General features: G+C 41.0%; 1 long non-coding RNA gene across 1 annotated transcript in view; it reads left to right on the top strand.

Annotated features, from left to right (window-relative positions):
* Positions 1–14,343, top strand: part of LOC141982665 (uncharacterized) — a 69,232-nt gene extending 54,889 nt beyond the window's left edge. The window contains exons 2-3 of the long non-coding RNA XR_012638170.1: positions 8,506–8,616; positions 14,076–14,343. This is a non-coding gene — a long non-coding RNA (uncharacterized LOC141982665). The remainder of the gene's footprint in view (positions 1–8,505; positions 8,617–14,075) is intronic.
* Positions 14,344–19,424: the final 5,081 nt, after the last annotated feature.

Raw genomic sequence — 19,424 nt, 5'->3', positions numbered from 1 at the left:
AAGAGGTTGTTAAAATAGAATTTGTCTTATTTTAATTTCTGAAAATAATTAATAATCTCACAAGAGCTACAAACTACTTTATCTATTTTCATGTTTGAGTAAAATGTTATCATTACCTTATGAAAGAAGTAGCTCAATATTTTTCTTGGCTTTCATACCACAAGGGAAGTGAATCCAAACATAAGCATTACTGTACGCAAAAACAAGAACAGTGCATAAGAAGAAATGTGGGAGGTATTATGCGTACATGGTGATTACATGACAAGATTTCTGCTAAACTGAGCTTCTCTGTAAGGGTTACACACTCTTTTACAGTTGGTGCTATTAGTCCTACTATAAATGTACAAGTGCACTTAATGAGCTACCCTGATGTAATATGAGCAAATCTTTCCTTACACTCTTTGCAACCCACACTCTCATGAGAAGTGTTTGCTTATGAGCAAAAATGAAGTCAGTGGGACTACTCATCTGAGTGAACTGAAGTAAATGAGACTACATGAGGGCTATAAAAGTCTATCACCTTTACTCAGGCTGTGTAGTGCTTCACTTTGCCTTTGGAATGAATGGGCCTGCTTCTGAAATAAGGTACTGCTCAAGAGTGGCAGAATCTTGCCCTCAGTGAGTAAACCCTTAATTGTTCTTTTCTACCCCACAGCAAGAACAATACTGCAATGTAATTTTTACATGATTTTTGTAATATGTTTACTGCAGGTTACACTGGGTTACCTCTTGCTTGGGAGTGGGAGAAAGAGCTTCCCACTACATTTTATAAATCTCCCAACAACATAGCAACAATACAAAATCAAATTAATGTTTACCTCATATGAATACATATCTCATCTGGTCAAGGGCTAATACTAAACCCTTTATTCCAAAGATCACAAAGAAGAAGAAGAACAGAAAAGGAATGTCTTTCATGCTTTTAGCATATCTGATCACAACAATGAGATCCCTTACTTTGTTTGCAGTGAATGGTAAAACAGGATTGTTGTTATTACAGTTTAATTTTGACAAAAAGAGCCAGAAATGATTGGATTATTTTGAATAGGTTAGTATTCAATGTGACGTCAATGGTTTTGTAAGTAGGTATTGGATATGAAAATTCACCTCCCCCTACCCAATAGTCCAATTAAATGGGCAGTGTGCAGGGAATGAAGTGGTGGCTGAAGTGAAAATGGAATCAACACCCCAGCGCTAGGCTAGGTCTCAGGGCAGCGGTGCATCCTCTCTGCAGCTGCTAATCAGCATCCACTAGTCTTCCACATCCTCTGCTTGGAGAGGTCTCAGGCACTGGTTCCTGGGTGCCTGACTATAAGGGCTCCTTTCCATGTGGATCAGTTTCCCCCTGCCCACTCCCAGCAACCCTATGCAGCGAGCATAGAGCCCAACTCCCTGATGTGGGGGAGGTGCACAGCTCCACTCACGGCCTCTATTGTGCAGTTACCTCAGTAGTTCAATAGCAAAGAGGGCCTTCAACAAGTCAGTGCTGAACAGTGAAATTCATCTGTGCATATACTTTTTACAGTACCCCATGGGATCTCTTCCTAAGCCTCCCACACTAATAAAGAAAGAAGCGATAAGCCTTTTATAATGGAGGATGTCTGTCATTTACAATAATCTTGGTAAACTCTGGTAGGTTTGTGACTTACCATACTGAACATACTGTGAAGTAATGAGAAAGCAGGAGAAGATTTGGACATACTATTAATGGATTAATAGTATGTTGAACCCATCATGCAAGGCAGATATGTGCCAAAGAACAGTAATATCAGTCAGTGAAAAAGTAGCACATTTCCGTGAACTTACATTCCTTTTAGTAAAAAGAAAAGGAGTACTTCTGGCACCTTAGAGACTAACCAATTTATTTAAGCATAAGCTTTCGTAAGCTACAGCTCACTTCATCCGATGCATTCAGTGGAAAAATGCATCCGATGAAGTGAGCTGTAGCTCACGAAAGCTTATGCTCAAATAAATTGGTTAGTCTCTAAGGTGCCACAAGTACTCCTTTTCTTTTTGCGAATACAGACTAACACGGCTGCTACTCTGAAACCATTCCTTTTAGTATATTTCAAGTGCACTAAGTCAAGTGTGATATACTTCATTAGTGTCCGAAAATTATGTACTTATTTTGAAACTGTGCATTTTCAAATTTTATGTTTATTGGTGGGGGAGGAGTTGTTTGCGATGCAGAATTTTATGGAACCTATCCTGGAAAATAGAAAATGCAATCTAAAAAAAAACTTTTCTAAATGAGACCAGTAGATGGGAGTGTTGACTTTATCCCAGAACCTTCACAAACCCTAACATGAACTTTTCATTGCTATAAAAGGGTAATTCCCAAGAAATGAGCAAATTAATCTTATCTGTGTTTTGAGACTTTCAAAGATATCATCCTTCATATCAAATACCGATATGAACCCTTTCTCAGAAGTACGGCATTGTCCATCTATTGCTTTTGGCGCCATGTCTTATTCAAGAGATAAAGGAGAATTCTCTGATTTGTCAGGTTTAAGTTAATCCAACTCAGATACTTGCTTATCAGTCCCATAGGTGGCAGGGGATTACTGTTCATCCTGTTGAATACGTGATTTTTAGAGGAAATCTGAGGGGTTGCAAGAAAAAACATGACCCATGTTTATGCAGAGAGCACAGGAAAAAGCATCCGAACAACTTTAAAGTAATACTCCCATACTTACTTTCAAAACAGAGAGAGAGATTTTAGAAAACCTTGTCTACATTTAAAATGGGGTACTTAAATGGAGGGATGAGGCGGAATGAAAGGCATGTCATTCAGAAGAGAGAGCAGGACTGAGGGAGCCAGTAGCCTGCTATGGATTCTGTTCCCAGCTCTGCAGCTGAGTCACAGTATGACTATGGGCAAGTCAGTCATTTAGTGCCAGGTTTTCAAAAGGGACCACTGATGTTGAATATCTCCATTTTCGGGTGCCCAACCTCAGACACCTGTGACCTGATTTTCAGAGGTGATGAGCACCTGCTGCTTCCTTAACTTTAATGGTGCGCTGTGAAAGTTGAATCTGGCCCATTGTAATTACATGTGCTGGAATATGGCCATTATACTCCTGCCACAAAAAAGGTCATGCCCACAAGAACCTCAGTTTTATATCTCAGGAAGAAGAGAGCACCTCCAGAAGCACAGATTCCCCCTAACACTATGCTCAGGCTAGGGTTCAGCAACTCAGCGGAAACCATACCTGCCAGTAGACCACCAACATGGCCTTGCTTTGTTTTGCCTATGGCGGCTCCAGGAGGTATTGTGTCCATGTCAGGCATAATGTCAGCCAAAGCACAGGAGAAGTGTACATACCAGCAGCTGCCGGTAGGTCCTTTAACCCTGTGGGCCAGGTCAGCTTGGCAGGCTGGTGCCAAAAAGAGATTGTGGCCCAACTTTCACCTGTTTGCTTCCTGCTCTTCTGGTGCAATCAGCATTGAAATACCCAGTCATTGTGCCACCAAGGCCAGATTCTCTCTCAGTTCCAGGATATAAATAAAAGCCGAATTTGGCCCTGGGAGCAGAACACAGAGCCCAAGATTGTATCTAGTCTCTTCAAAAGGGGAAAACTTGGAGGACTAGGAATAGTCTAGCCTGTCATACACAAACAGCCCAAATTCCAGGTGATGGGAAAATATATCTGACAAAAACAAATCATCACAACAGTATATGGATTAACAAAGCATAATTTAAAAAATTATTTTTAAACTGTCAAAGTATCAGCACTACATACCTGCACTTATGGAGTAACTTCATGACCAAATGTAGGTGTTCTAAGTTTGTGTTTATTATTCATTTTAATGTACACTGTAATAAAAAGGGCACCTATCCAAGGCTCTCAGAGTCTCTACCACAAGTTATAAGAACAAAAATAAAATAAAACAGCAGCTTACCCTCTGCCAGCCAGCAGAACTCAGCCCCCAGCAAAACACACACCCTTTCCCACATACAGGTCTAACACCCATCAAACCCAGCCTGCACAAAGAGATGCACCTGGCAGTATGCTCTGGAGTTCAACAGACATGGGATGTTTCAGACTGGAAAGCTTGTTGCACAGTTGAGGGTCCCACGAGGAGGGTCCCACACTGCCAGCCCCTCACTTTTATATCAACAAGCTGTGGCAGTGCAGTACAAGGAGCGAGGCAGTCTCTTCAGTAGGAAGGTGCCAAGCTATATAGGTGTAACCCATTCTAGTGGCTGGGCCATGTAAAGGTGTTTACGAGTCTGTGACTTCCTCCACATGAAGGACCTAGCCTTTAGCTTGGAGATAGTCACAGACTCATAGACCTCTTTATGTGGTTCAGCATTTGAGTGGGACAAAGATACACTTGCCCAGTGTCTCACACAGGGTTTTACTTTCTATCGTTTTGGCTGGTTGATACAATATCTGCAGAGATGTAGGCAAGAGCAGCAATATGATAAGCTTTGAAAGTGAAGATGAAGAATTTGAAAGGGGCCAGTCACAGGGGACAGATTCAAACAAGGGAATAACATGATCAGAATGGTGGAAGGAAGATTAATTTGGCTGAAGCGTGTTGTATGGATTGTAGAGGGAAAAGATCAGAGGAATGTGGGGTCCAAGAGGAGAAAGGTGAATGTCCTGCCTTTTCTGCAACTAAAGTCTCATCCTTGACATTGTACTAATGTAAATTTACTGCCTGAAATTTCCTTTTTTAAAAAAAGTAAAGGTATGAAAAATAAATAGAAATATAAATAAATATGAAAGTTCATAGGTGGAAAATGGAGGAGCACAAGGAGAACTGTTTGAATGAGTTCCAGAAACGATGGACTCATGGTTACGGCCATGTATGCAAAAGATAGGGATCTTCAGTGGACTCTTTTTCTCCCTGGAAGTCTCCCATCCAAATGCTAACTAGGGACAATCCAGTTTATTTTAGGAGCTCTAACACCACATGAACCTGCAGAATATGGCCATTAGGTTAACAATTCCTTACTGTTGTAGGCTGTGATTTACAAAGGAGTCTAAGAGAAACAGGTGTGCAATTCCTATTGAAATTCAAAGGGAGTTGAGTGCCTAACATCTTCAAACCCCTTTGAAGATCTCAGCCATACTCACTAAAACATTGGGGAGTGAGGTAACAGGGTCAGAATTCAAACCCAAATCTTTTGCAGAATACTGCAGAGCTGTACCATTGGCCACTGGATAAAACAACAAATACACCATATTAAACCTTGACAATAAAAATATAATGATAAAATCATTAAGAGAAGCTATTGCTATTGCACAAAAACAACAAACCAGATTTTCTCCCAACTACTCTTCCCACTCTATAACCAGGCCCAAATCTGCTTAGCTCTTAAAATAAGACATGGGGTAAATTTTCAAAAGCACCCAAAAGACTTAGAAGCATAAGTCTTATTTTCAAAAGTGACTTACATACTTTAGAATCATAGACATGTAGGGCTGGAAGGAATCCAAGGCCCATCAAGTCTAGCCTCTTGACTGAGTAAACCTAAGTAAACTGAAACCATCCCTGATAGATGTTTGTTCAACAAATGATAGAATTGTAGGGCTGGAAGGGACCTAGGGAGGTCAGCGAGTCAAATCCAGGGCTTGGATGGAAACCTCCAAGGTCAGAATGCCTGTCTGGCAGGGGTCCCAACAGGTGCAGGCAAAGAAAGAGCTAGTAGCACTGTTGTCAACACGCCATTTTCTTCCCATTGTGGGTCTTCCTTGTAGAGTACCTGCAAATTAAGGGGAAAAAACCCTACCTCCCTGCCTTCCTCCACTGGTGAACTCCCTTATCTCCCATCTGCCTTAATTTCACCAGCCACATGTCCTAATTCCTGTTGACTTTCAATGAGTCTTAGCCTGCTAAGAAACTAAGGGCTTGTGTAGATGAACAGTTAGTGTGCAGCAAACTGGGGTGGAAATCTACAGCACACTAGTATGCTGCACATTATCTATATATCAGGGGATAGCCGTGTTAGTCTGTATCCACAAAAAACAACAAGAAGGAGTCCAGTGGCACCTTAAAGACTAATTTTCACTCCATGCATCTGAAGAAGTGGGGTTTTTACCCACGAAAGCTTATGCTCAAATAAATCCGTTAGTCTTTAAGGTGCCACCAGACTCCTTGTTATTATCTATATAGACCCTGCTGCTGTTTCCTAGGGCACATTGACCTACTCCTTTTTTAAAATGGAGGTGATCGAAGCACACTATGGAACTTTTAGTGTGTGATAGCAGAGTCCATATGGACAGTTAGGGCGCAGCAGACTAGAGAGTGGTAGATTTACACCCCAGCTTGCCATGCACTAACTGTTCATCTATACAAGCCCTAAGTCACTTTTGAAAATGGGATTTAGACTGCTAAGTCGCTTGCGTACTTTTGAAAATTTTACCAAGATCCTTCTACCCTCGGTGGGGATTTGTAGTAGTGTCCATCACCCTAGTATTTGAGTACCTCCCACTTAATTAGATTAGCAAAGTGAGGTCCCTAGATTCTTCAGATGAGGGTCACCTATTCATAGCCGATGAGCCATCTGTTTTATGCATCTATCAACTGCTCCTTCCCCTGCGACTTTCTGTGACTCCTAAAAAATTATTAATCCCAAGATTCGCTACTACATCTGTAATATCATTATATGAGTTTGTTGTACCATTCACCTCCATGCTTTTACAAACTGTTTGTAAATGACAAATGGGAAAAATTATGGAGGGTTAATGTGCTGTTACTGAGCTATCCACATCCTGAGTAAAAGGATCAGCATACTTAGAGTTTCTTAAAGCTTGGCGCATGATGCTTATAAAAATTGCCTCATCAAATTCTGATTCAGCTAGAATCTTTCCTCTTGGGTATAGTCACAAGTGTGAGCAGTTGGTGCATTGCACACTGGCATGTGTTTTTGAACTTAAGGATATAACGCTGTGTATGCATCAGTGGCTATTTTAGCAGTCTGTAACAGCATTTTAAATCCAAATTTCTTTCAACATGTCCAGAGCACTATGGAGGGATTCACAAAGGTATTTGGGCACCTAACTCCTACCACCCTTCTGACACTCCCCCCTACTCTTTATTAAGGATTGAGTTCATGGCAAGTGTGAGTTTTTAAAACAAGACCATTTACATATAATTTCAATTTATGAAAGGTGTTGCCCCATTTAGCAGGTGTCTGTCCTGAGCTCAGACTGCCCTTACAAATTACATCAACACTTTTTATCCTACCATTATCCAACGTGACAAGGGATAGACTGCTCATTCCAGCCATAGATCAGCAGCCAACATGCCTCAGTTCTCCTAACAATAAATAAACTACACTCTCAAACTCCCCAAGGCCTTGACCAAAACCCATTTAAATTAATGAAAGTCCCTAATTTATTCCACTGGGCTTTAAATAAGGCCCCCGTGTGCCTGGGAGAAAAGATGAGCCTTACAATGTCTGGAAGACTAGCAGATCCAGGCTCTTGTAGAGAAATGGGACAAGCAAGCTCCAGAGGAGAAGATCCTTCACAAAGGATGCTAGTGTCTTCCTCCTGTTTACCACCTGGGAGCTCCAGCTTCTGTACCTCCACTGATTGCAACTAAGGCAGTGTGGCATGGCCAGAAAGGTGATCTTGCAGGTAATCAGGTGAGCCTTTTAGCACTAGGAAGATTAAAACCAACACCTTGAATTCCATGTGTTGCTCTTTCACAGGGAGACATTTTGAGGTTATCTAAGCGCTCACACAGAAAAAAAAAATCTGAAACTGTTCTAACCAAGAAAATGTATGCAGTGGTGTTGTAGCTGTGTGAGTCGCAGGATATTGGAGAGATGAGGTGGGTCACCCACCTTGTCTCTCTAACCAAGAATAGTCCAGGTTCTCCTTTCTGATTCTGTGAGCAGAAGGGAGCCAAACCTGGTGGAACCTACAGGGGAGGAAAGTTCAATAGAAGGGTAATCACTGGCTCCTTTACATGCTCCTGCATCCCCTCCCCCTGGGGAGTGCCTCATCTGGGTGCCCAAGACTATAGAAATCTGATGATGATGAGGCCATGAGTGGACAGAGCAGGGAGAAGCTACAGGCTGCAGCATGCTCACCTGCGGTCTCCACTAAAATCTGATTAGGAGTCAATGCTGCTCCAAGAAACATCACCATCCAATGAGCCCATACTATGGTTTGCATAATTACAGAGGAGGCTGCAACCAGGAGGCAGGGGACTGCACTTGTCCTGAGCTTTAGATGGATCCTTGGTCATGCACTGGTTTCTGGGAAGGAACCTAACCAACTGTCCTGTCCATTCCATAATGAGGAAAGCCCTTCTTCAATCATTAATGGCATAATAAGGAGGAAAATCTGCAAATTGAAATTTACAGAGTTTTTTGCCAACACTGGGCGGAGTCCAAAGCCTATGTAAAGTAATGCAAGGATTCCCACTGACTTCAAAGGTCTTTGGATCAGTGTCTTAGTGGATTAGAAAATGCGCGGTAGTAGAATTTGTTTTACAGTGTAGCAGCTTTGAAAATCATGTGCCTTCTTATCCATTTTCCAGTTTTGCAGTTTCTATCATCATACTGGACTTTTTGATGGAATTTACCAATTAAATAGCTGCCCTCAATTAGAGACACCAGCTCGACTCAGAGAGATACCGTAACAAGACTGGGTATGTCTATACGCTCATTTTGAACATTCAGATTTGAATATTCATGCTGCCATATGTAACAAATGCTATATTTGCTTAGGTACCAAACATATTCCCATTATTTTTTGCAATTCTCCTTTGAAGGTTTCCCTATCTTCAGGGCCGGCTCTAGGCACCAGCTAAGCAATCTGGTGCTTGGGGCAGTGCTGCTGAAGGGGCGGCTCTCTGGCAGCAGCGATTCCTCTCCGTTGTTTCCTGCAGCAGCAATTCGGCGGCAGCTCCCTCCGATGTTCCTGTTCTCTCCAGTGGCAGCGTATTCAGCAGGTTTTTTGTTTTGTTTTTTTGCTGCTTGGGGCGGCAAAAAACGTAGAGCCAGCCCTGCCTATCTTGATAGTTTCCCCAGTTTAGGAACAGGCACCTCTTCTTCAATAACAGTACAGGAAAGCCTGTCTTAACCACCAATGTGACCACCAAATATCAGTATCCTAATGCAGGTGAAGTCCTACTGACAGTGGAGCAGAATGGTACTCAGAAGGTTTGGAGATGCTTTCCATGATTCCCTCAAAACTGTGTAATAAGGTTGTGTCATAAGTACGGCCTCTCTTACAGCTTTTGTATGTTTTTCCCTAATTCATGCATCCAAGAGAAAAGAAGCAAACAGTAGATACTGGGTTTACTGTTAGATTCACAGGACCCACTCTTGTAAGTTCTAGTAAGTAAGTTCTATTGATTGCATTTTTTCCCCTAAGTACTTGAGAATAGATTTCAGCATGTAGCCCACAGCAAATGAACTGTTATGAGTGTGATTTCTAGTAATATGGCGCAGCTATCAATATTGCATTGATAGGAGTATTGTAAAGGGGAAAATATAGCAAGTTGAATGACTCATTTGGTTACTTATGTGTTGGCTAATTATGTGGAATTGAAATAAATTAACTGCTGTGCCACATTTGCTGTTGGTTGGAGCCTACTCCAAAGCCCACAGAAGTCAATGAGAAGACGCTCATGGATTTCCATTGGATTTTGCATCAAGCCCATTATAAACAATTCTGCTTTGACCCAGGCTAAGCATGGATAGTAAGTGTTGAATAGAAAAGTTATGTTATAGCATTGAACAATGTATTTGGAAATAAGACATTAAGAGGTGACTAAACTTCAGTAAGAAGCTGAGCTTTGATGCCAAAGATGGCTAATTAAGAAGCCAAGCTCAATACCATCAGAGTTTCTCTGGGGTCAATCTGACCTGGGATCTATATTCTGAAGACTGACCTAATGGTGTGTGTATTTCAGTATGCACTTTGATCAGATGTCATGCTCCACTCTGTGGCAGTCTTCTTTGAAATGTTTCTCAGATCTTACTGCTGAGTAAGAGAGTGAATTTTACAAGCTGCAAATAAGCAATGAAACAAAATCAGAGCAAACTGGAGACAATCAGTTACTTGAAAATAACTATTAACTATCCTGACTGGAGTTACTGGGTCAGAGTAACATTCAAAAGAATTTTTGGATGCAACCCCAAGTCTTCTTAAGTACTGTGCACGTTCTTTGGCAAGTGGCATCACAGCAGATCCAGGAGTTGTATAAATTGACTACCAGGTGTGTTTTTTTTCTGCACTGCAGCAGTACTAAAAGTAGAACCTAATTCTGGGCCCAGTTTGTATTTGAACTAGGATGGTCGATTAATCGCAGTTAATTCTCACAATTAGCTCAAAAAATTGATTATGATTAATTGCGGTTTTAATCGCACTGTAAAACAACAGAGTACCAATTGAAATGTATTAACTATTTTTGGATGTTTTTCTACATTTTCAAGTATATTGATTTCTATTATAGCACAGAATAATCTATGAATACAAAGTGTACCATGCTCACTTTATATTATTATTTTTATTACAAATATTTGCACTGTAAAATGATAAAATAAATAGTATTTTTCAATTCACCTCACACAAGTACCATAATGCAATCTTTTTATCATGAAAGTGCAACTTACAAATGTAGATTTTTTTTTGTTACATAACTGCACTCAAAAACAAAACAATGTAAAACTTTAAAGCCTACAAGTCCTTTCAGTCCTACTTCTTATTCAGCCAATCGCTAAGACAAACAAGTTTGTTTACATTTATGGGACATAATGCTTCCAGCTTCCTATTTACAATGTCACCTGAAAGTGAGAACAGGCGTTCACATGGCACTTTTGTAGCTGGCATTGCAAGGTATTTACATGCCAGATTTGCTAAACATTTGTACGCCCCTTCATGCTTCAGCCACCATTCCAGAGGACATGCTTCCATGTTGATGATGCTCGTTACAAAAATAATGTGTTAATTAAATTTTTACTGAACTCCTTGGGGGAGAATAGTATGTCTCCTGCTCTGTTTTACCTGCATTCTGTCATGTATTTCATATTATAGCAGTCTTGGATGATGACCCAGCACATGTTGTTCGTTTTAAGAACACTTTCACTGCAGATCTGACAAAATGTAAAGAAGGTACCAATGTAAGATTTCTAAAAATAGCTACAGCACTCGACCCAAGGTTTAAGAATCAGAAGTGCCTTCCAGAATTTGAGAGGGACGAGATGTGGAGCATGCTGCGCATGCTTTCAGATGTCTTAAAAGAGCAACACTCCAATGCAGAAACTACAGAACCCGAACCATCAAGAAAGAAAATCCACCTCTGCTGGTGGCATCTGACTCAGATGATGAAAACGAACATGAGTCAGTCTGCACTGGTTTGAATTGTTACCGAACAGAATCTGTCATCAGCATGGACGCATGTCATCTAGAATGGTGGTTGAAGATGAAGGGACATATGAATCTTTAATACATCTGGCATATAAATACCTTGCAACGCCAGCTACAACAGTGCCATGCGAACATCTGTTCTCACTTTCAGGTGACATTGTAAACAAGAAGAGGGCAGCATTATCTCCTGCAAATGTAAACAAGCTTGTTTGTATGAAAGAATGGCTGAAGAAGATGTAGGACTGAATGGACTTGTAGGCTGTAAAGTTTTAAATTTAATATATTATTTCTTTTGTTTTTTACAGTGCAAATATTTGTAATAAAAAAATAAAATGAGCACTGTATACTTTGTATTCTGTGTTGTAATTGAAATCAATATATTTGAAAATGTAGAAAACATCCAAAATATTTAAATAAATGGTATTCTATTGTTGTTTAACAGTAAGATTAATTGCGATTAATTTTTTTAATTCCTTGACAGCCCTAATTTGGACCAAATATACAACCACTCTGAAATCAAAGCCAAATACAATGCTGGAGGGCAAACTTATGCCTAACCAAAACCAAAAACCAAGGCTTAAGCCGAAAAGGTCTCTCCAGTCTTACCAGTCTTCTAATGAAGAAAAATGTAGAGGACTTAGAGTCTATGATAAAAAAGCAAAATCTGCCTTATTTTTGCTTATATAGTTTCATGCATGTGTTTTATACATGTATGTTATTTTAAAGTATCCAAAGGCTAGACTGTGACTTCCACTATGTGCCTGCACAAGATAATAAGGGAGAGAGAGAGAGAGAGAGAGAGCTTTATTCTGACATGTCCCAGTTTTGTCCATCCTGCAATAACAGAGGTGGCTGGCTGGGGATGAGAGGAAGAGTGGGCGATTTGCTGGCAGAAGGGATGGAAGGGACTACAACGTATGCACCAGTTCTGCTTCATCATTGACACACATTCAGTGTTCAAGTTTTTCACTGAAAAAATCCGCTCTCCCTATTAATTCCCCAATTCACACAAATGCTTCGGATGTGTAATGTTTTCCGAACCATAGTTGAAAGGCCCATGTAATTTACATAGCTATATAAATCACTGCCCTCTCAGCCAGTAAAGATGTGACTAGTGTTAATGTAAGGTATAAAATTAACAAATTGAAAGCCTGAATCATTTACATACATTATGCAATCTTGGTTTGCCATAAAACCAAGCATGCATTGATTCCTGATTGAGTTTCAAATAAATAGCAGCTGTGCTTATATAGGCACAATGTACACTATGTACTTTTCACTTTCATGCAGTGCAGTTGATCGTTTCATTCAGAGCTTGGTGCCTACCTCCTTAAGGCTCCTTTGAAATTCCCAGCTGTAATTATTTTTAATATCACCTTGCCACTGGCATGTGAGGAGTAATATTGGATTTTATTTTGTTTTTAAAATCTTACTAATATACAATATAGCATATCTACATGCAAGATGTGGAAGAGTATTGCAGATTAATCACCGCGATGCAGTCTTAGGGCTGCAGTTAAGAGTCCTGATCATACTTACACTCTATACAACATAGTTTTACCTTACACTGTCTTTAAAACTCCACTTTTACCTGTCCTCTGCTGATCTGTCCAGATACTATATTCTAGTCTCCTTCCCACCATCTTGGGTGGACTAAAATAGTTTCCAGCACTCCTAGAGGAATTTTTTAATATCTTTGTGCAATGTAGTCCTGATCCAAAGCTATGGAAATTAATGGAAGTCTTTCCATTGACTTCAAAAGGCTTTGCTCAGACTCTCTATTAATATAACTATTGATGGATTCATTGTTTAAGTGAGTGTCTTGAAAATCTGGTTGATGAAGTTAGCTAAACATGTTATTTATTTGTCCCCTTTCAGCATGGCAGATTATTCATTTAGCTTAGTGTAGTTTTTGACAGAGGGCCGGATCTGATGCCTGCTAAAGTTAACGGACTTCAGTTCAGCATTAGATCAGGCCCATCAGGCTTGTTATATCGGATGATACAGGATTCAACCCTGTAACCCTTTCTCAAATGAGTAGTCCTTACACATGCTGATAACCCAATGTAAAGACTGATCATGTGAATAAGGCTTGCAGGATTGGGCTTTTTTGTGTCTAGAGATTAAATGTTAAGAACTTTAAATTTTGAACATTAAGAAAAGATGTCAGTATTAACCCCCTACATAAAAGAACACAGAATACACATACTCTGTATGTAGCTAGCAATTTAGCCCCTGATTTTCAAACTGGTTTTCAAACTCCATGGACAGAGTTTTGCACCTGCCAGGAAAAAGCATGAATGACTTGTGAGTGCAAAATTCTGCTCACAAAAGTGGAGACCCATGAAACCTAGGTATCTTTTTATATACAGAACCACTCCTGCATACTTTCCACCCCCAGAAATCCCAGTGAAGTTGGTGGGTTGTTCTGGCTGTGTATAGAGTTCAGGATGAGGGCCTTACTAGAAGAATAATGTGTATTGATAATATACCTCAGACAACTCAGAAGAATAACAATCTTTCCCATGTTGTTTAAAAATTCCACGAGTCTCCTGCAGACTTTTAAAACCTTTGTGGTTTCTGTTTAAAATTACAGCAGATTTTTTCCAGTGGAGCATAGCAGCCCAATACGTTAGCTCCCTGTTGCAGAGTGGGAGGTTTCTCACATTTCCACCTTACAGTTAAACAGTTTCTTGGCAGCAATAAGTGCTAATTTAACAAATTTCTTTCCAGCATTTTTTGCCAGCAGGGATCCAGAAACACCCCCAGGTATTCAAAGGAGGTGATGCTGGGAATGGAAAATGGCAAACTTCATCCCAAGAAGCCAGGTCAGTTCCAGAGACTCTGTACTGGGACCCCCTCCTGCTTGATTTTATTCAAAGCCAGCATCTGATCTTACACAGCTAAATACTTAAGTGGACTGATGTTCAGCTGCCATTGAGAAGAATGAAGCCTATGTACCAGTACCATTTTAAATGGGATCCCATTGTGTCTGACATATAAATGAGAGGTTTGAATAGCAAATGTCTGTTTGATCTGTTTCGCCTGCTCTTTTTAATTTTTGTTTTCCCAGTGACCGAAAGAGTGATCGTTCCAAAACTGGGGTAGGAATTTGTGTGTGTGTGTGTGTGTGTGTGTGTGTGTGTGTGTGTATTTACAGGAAACCTTTCAGTTTGACTCAATGAGACCAGTATTCTAGTTTAAAAGGAAGGCTATGATTAAAAAGTATAAACTCAACTTGATTCTCAAGGATTCATGTACAAAATGATGCTTGCCGCTAGCATGGTCAGGGGAGAAAGCACTTTGAAGCAATTACCAAAGTAAAGGAGAACAGACTTTAACATGGATTGGGTGGAATTCCAAAAGGGATTAACCACCAGAATTAAAAGGATGCTTCTGTTAGCAATCTGGCTTGGACTGGGAGGATAATCTGTTCCAGAAGTGGTAGAAACTACCTGATTCTTAAAGCCATTCAGCCAGTGATAGTATCTTACAAAGACGATCAGTAATTATAGTCTCTGGAACTGTCAGACTCTTCTGTAAAATCAGTGGATTTAGCTAATGCTATCACTTCCTGTGATGTTGACAAATTGGAGGAAGTCCAGAGTCAAGCAACAAAAATCATTAAAGGTCTAGAAAATATGACCTATTAGGAAAGATTGAAAAAAATGGGTTTGTTTAGTCTGGAGAAGTGTGACAGAGTGCAGGGAGTGGGTAGGTGAGCCTGCACTCTGATCACTTGGAGGCTAATTGGTTCCCCAGGAGAAGCTGACTGGTGTAATGATCCAATCAGGCTACTGGCCTGGATGGGGTAAACATTCAATAGGCCCCCATCAGCCCAGGGCTGATAAAAAGAGGCACAGGAAGGAAGGAAGGAAGTGTAGGGAGAGGGAGAACAAGAACAGGGCTAGCAGAGTCTAGTCATACAGAGGCCTCAAAGTAGGGAGATCTCACTTCCCCTCAGGTCCTGCTGAGAGGGAGTAAAGCTTGGCAAAGATAGTAAATAGTTGTGAGCACAAGGGACTGTGGTGTTATTGGTGAAGGAAAATAGAAATAAAGTGTCACTGAAAGCAAACCTGATGGAGTCTGTGCAGTTTCTGCAGGGAAGAGGATGGCAGGGGGGAGGGCCCCAGTTACAAGAAGAGACGACTAAAGAGGGATATGATAACAGTTTTCAAGTACATAAAAGGTTGTTACAAGGAGGCAGGTGAAAAATTATTTTCCTTAACCTCTAGGACAAGGCTAGGACAAGACATAATGGGCTTAAATTGCAGCAAGGAAGGTTTAGGTTGGACATTAGGAAAAACTTCCTAACTATCAGGGTAGTTAAGCACTGGAACAAATTGCCAAGGGAGGTTGTAGAATCTCCATCATAGGTTTTTAAGAACAGGTTAGACAGACACTTGTCAGGAATGGTCTAGTTATTACTTAGTCCTGCTTGAGTGCAAGAGGCTGGACTAGATGACATCTCGAGGTCCCTTCCAGTCCTACACTTCTATGATTCTATTCCTAACACTTATGGGCCAAGTCTACCACCAACATTCTGGCCAAATGCTTCAGCATGATGTCAGGAAAGATGCCAAAGAAACCTTCCCCTTGCAATAAATGGAGAAAAAAGTAGTTTATGGGGAGGTGGGTAGGGATGAATGGTATATCAACGGAGACAACAAAACACCAGATTCATTGATGGGCCTAGTCTTTCAGGGCAGGAGACTGCAGCAGTGCAAAATGGAAACAATCTCAGTACAGCAGGATAGGATATAGCCAGGCAGTGCAACCCAAAATATAGGAGATTCTGGCCAGGAAAGGGGATGTGGCTAGCAGACCTGGCCTTAAGAGCCCGCAAAGACCTTTGCTCAGCCCCGCTGGATTTAGACAACAAGAAAAGGCAACACTAATCTGAGCTCTTTTGTTAAGCAATCTTTTAAACCATTTCCTTATGGGGATGGACCTGAAAATGTGAATTGATAAGATCAATCACTAGAGTTGAAAGTGTGTCACAGTTGATTTTTCCTGAAAAATATGAATTATTCATGCTTCCTCTTACAGTTAAGTCAGGCGATCCTTTGGGAAACCTGAAACCCACATTACAGATCTCTTAAGTTAGGGGAATGCTGATGAATTTGCTTCTTGGAGGCTATGACACTTAGGCTGCAGCTGCTTGCCATATGACTGTCACATGCATCCTCCCAGCTGTCAGTCAGCTGCCTATAAATTAACTGGTTCCTTTGCTGAAAAGCCAATGCAGCCTATGGCCATAAGGAAGAGGTAGGTGAATACAATGAGAGGCAGCATCAACTAAGGGGTTTAGCATGGAAATGAGAGCACGAGTCTCCTATATTCTAATTCTGGCTTTGCTGCTGCTGCCCTTTGTGGCTTTAGAGAAACCCTGGGAAGGGAAGTAGTGGTACCACCACCTGCCATTGCAGTATAGATTCCACCCCAGGCTGCAGGAGGTTTTACTTATGCGGGGAGGTGTAATTTATAACTCCCTGACTAGCATTAGAGAATCTAGGCTGAAATCCTGGCCTTATTGAAGCCAAAGGGAGTTTTGCCATTGACTTAAAGAAGCCAAGATTTCTGCCCTACTGTTTTATATCCAAACCAAAAGATGGGCTTTTTAGGGCAGTGACTGTGTCTTCCTGTGTGAGTTAATAGCATCTGGCAGTCTGTAGTGCTATTGTAATACAAATAATGAGGAATACAAATTATTTCTTATTTATTGACTCATCCATTTTGTTTTGACCGCTATTAGTCATAGTTTGTTTTGTCCCAGACACACAAGACTGTGAGAGACCCTTACAAAAAAAAACCCAAAAAACGTGTAAAGGTATACAAAATGATATAATAGATTATACTATTTAGCTACATATAATCTTAAATCAATATATAAATAGCATGCTGAAAGTAGTATGCAACCCCACTTACACTGAATACTGCATATGTAGTACTACAAAGACACAATTTCAGCAATATTCAAAGTGGGTTAGCCATTCTCCATTGAAATGATAAGAACTAGCTTCATTCCCTCCTCTTTGCATTCATAAACCCACACAAGTGAGCTCTGAATTGTGTCATGAGGAACATATTAGCCCTAGTTATGTTTTGTTTAACTTCTCATTTGAACAGATGAGCTAACCCTTTCCTAATGTGGATTTTTTTATTTGTTTGTTTATTTTTTACTGACATCACACCTTTATATAGCTGAATTGTTCTTTTTGCTAGCTGGCCTTTTTTTAATGTGTGAACTTTTCCTGATGTGCAGCATACTGTACAATATTTTGTAAGGCTAAATCTGGAAGAAGAGAAAAGGATAAAACAGCTTACGTGCTATATTTCAATAGCTAACTAGAGAAGCATCCTCTGATATTCTCATTCTCATTAATAAATGGACTAGATATATCCCTGATGTAAGCTCAGTTGAAATCAGTGGAGTAGCACCAGGGATGAATATGTACAACTACATTTCAGACGGTTTGAGAGGCAATTTTAATTTTGGAAAAACAACACAACTACTTACCAAAAGATTAAAACTGTAGGTATGAAACATGGTAAATAGAGTTTTCAAAGTCTACCCAGTTCATACTTAGGAGCATGATATGCCTCAGGCATTGTACTATTGTTTTTATATCTTTTTCTCCTATATATTTCTTCTTTCCTTCTTCCTAAGAGCTTCAGAGAAAGTGCAACAAAGTTTCTCTATCAACTTGTTCATAAAGAAAATGTCAAAAAATGTGTTGTCTTGACATACAAGATTACTGTACTATATTTCAGGGCCACACACAGAATTATACAAGTGTATCTGTTTACATATAAGGGAGTGTAAATCATATTTTTTATGAAAAAATTGACTTTTCTATAGTAACTCTGCCTTTTCCTTCCTTAAATTGAGTGGCAAGGCTTGTCACACAGCACTTTTATGCTGACTCTCTAGTATCCTTTCCTGGAACTCTCTTGTATCCTTTCCTTTAGCCATACACTTTTTCATATCTGCATAACTAGGTTCCAACCAAGTCCTGTGATTTTTATTGTTAGATTTTATTAACTGAATTTTATAAGCCTTTGTCTAGTGATATATATCTTTGTAGCATCATATTTATGCTAGAACTGGGCCCAAACCAAACTTTAGATCCAAGCACCCTGAACTCTGAGGATGTTTGGCCCCAGATTCTAATTCTACAGCTTGGTCCCATCTATAATCTGCATCAGTGCTACTAAACAATTTCAATATTATGTTTATGTAGTTTTCCAAACTCTCACATTTGGGTTTCCTTTTAATAAACTGGCTGAAGAAGCACCGTGATTCTGAACACACATTGAAATGAGAATAGAAACATTAACTGACAGTCAGTTCTGTACAGAGAAATCACCCCAAATTCCTGTTTTCAAAAATCATTCTCTTAGAACAGAGGTTGGCAAACTAAGGCCCGCGGGTCACATCTGGCCCACAGGACTGTCCTGCCCGGCCCCTGAGCTCCTAGCCTGAGAGGCTTGACCCCTCCCCCGCTATCCCCCACAACCCCACAGCCTCAGCGCACCGTGCCGCCAGCACAGGAGGGGGCTGCACTGCGGGGGCAGGGGAGAGCAGGGAGGAAGGCTCACCTGCAGCCACAGGGGAGCGGGCAGGGGGTGGAGGACTCAGGAGGAGCACCGGGCGGCCACACAACTGGCTGGAGAGAAGTGGCACTTTGAAGGGGAAACCGCCTCTTCTCTCTGGCTGCACGGCTGCCCCTGCTCCTCCTGAGGCTTCCGCCCATGTTCGCAGGGCCACATTCTGAAAGGGGCTTTAGTGGGGGTGTTGGATCGGGAGGGGTTCCGGGGGGCCTGTCAGGGGGCAGGGGTGTGGATAGGGGTCAGGGCAGTCAGGGAGCAGGAGGGGTTGGATAGGAGGTGGGGTCCTGGGGGGGGGTGGTTAGGGGACAAGGAGTAGGGTGGGTTGGCTGGGTCAGGGGTTCTGAGGGGGGCAGTCAGGGGGTGGGAAGTGGGAGGGGGTAGATAGGGTTAGGGGAGGCACAGCCTTCCCTACCTGGCCCTCCATACAGTTTTGGAACCCCAATGTGGCCCTCAGGCCAAAAAGGTTCC

The sequence above is a fragment of the Natator depressus genome, chromosome 2 (assembly GCF_965152275.1).
Source record: "Natator depressus isolate rNatDep1 chromosome 2, rNatDep2.hap1, whole genome shotgun sequence".
NCBI lineage: Eukaryota > Metazoa > Chordata > Testudines > Cheloniidae > Natator > Natator depressus.
Note: the sequence above shows the minus strand (reverse complement) of the source record. Positions and strands in the feature narration are given on the sequence as shown.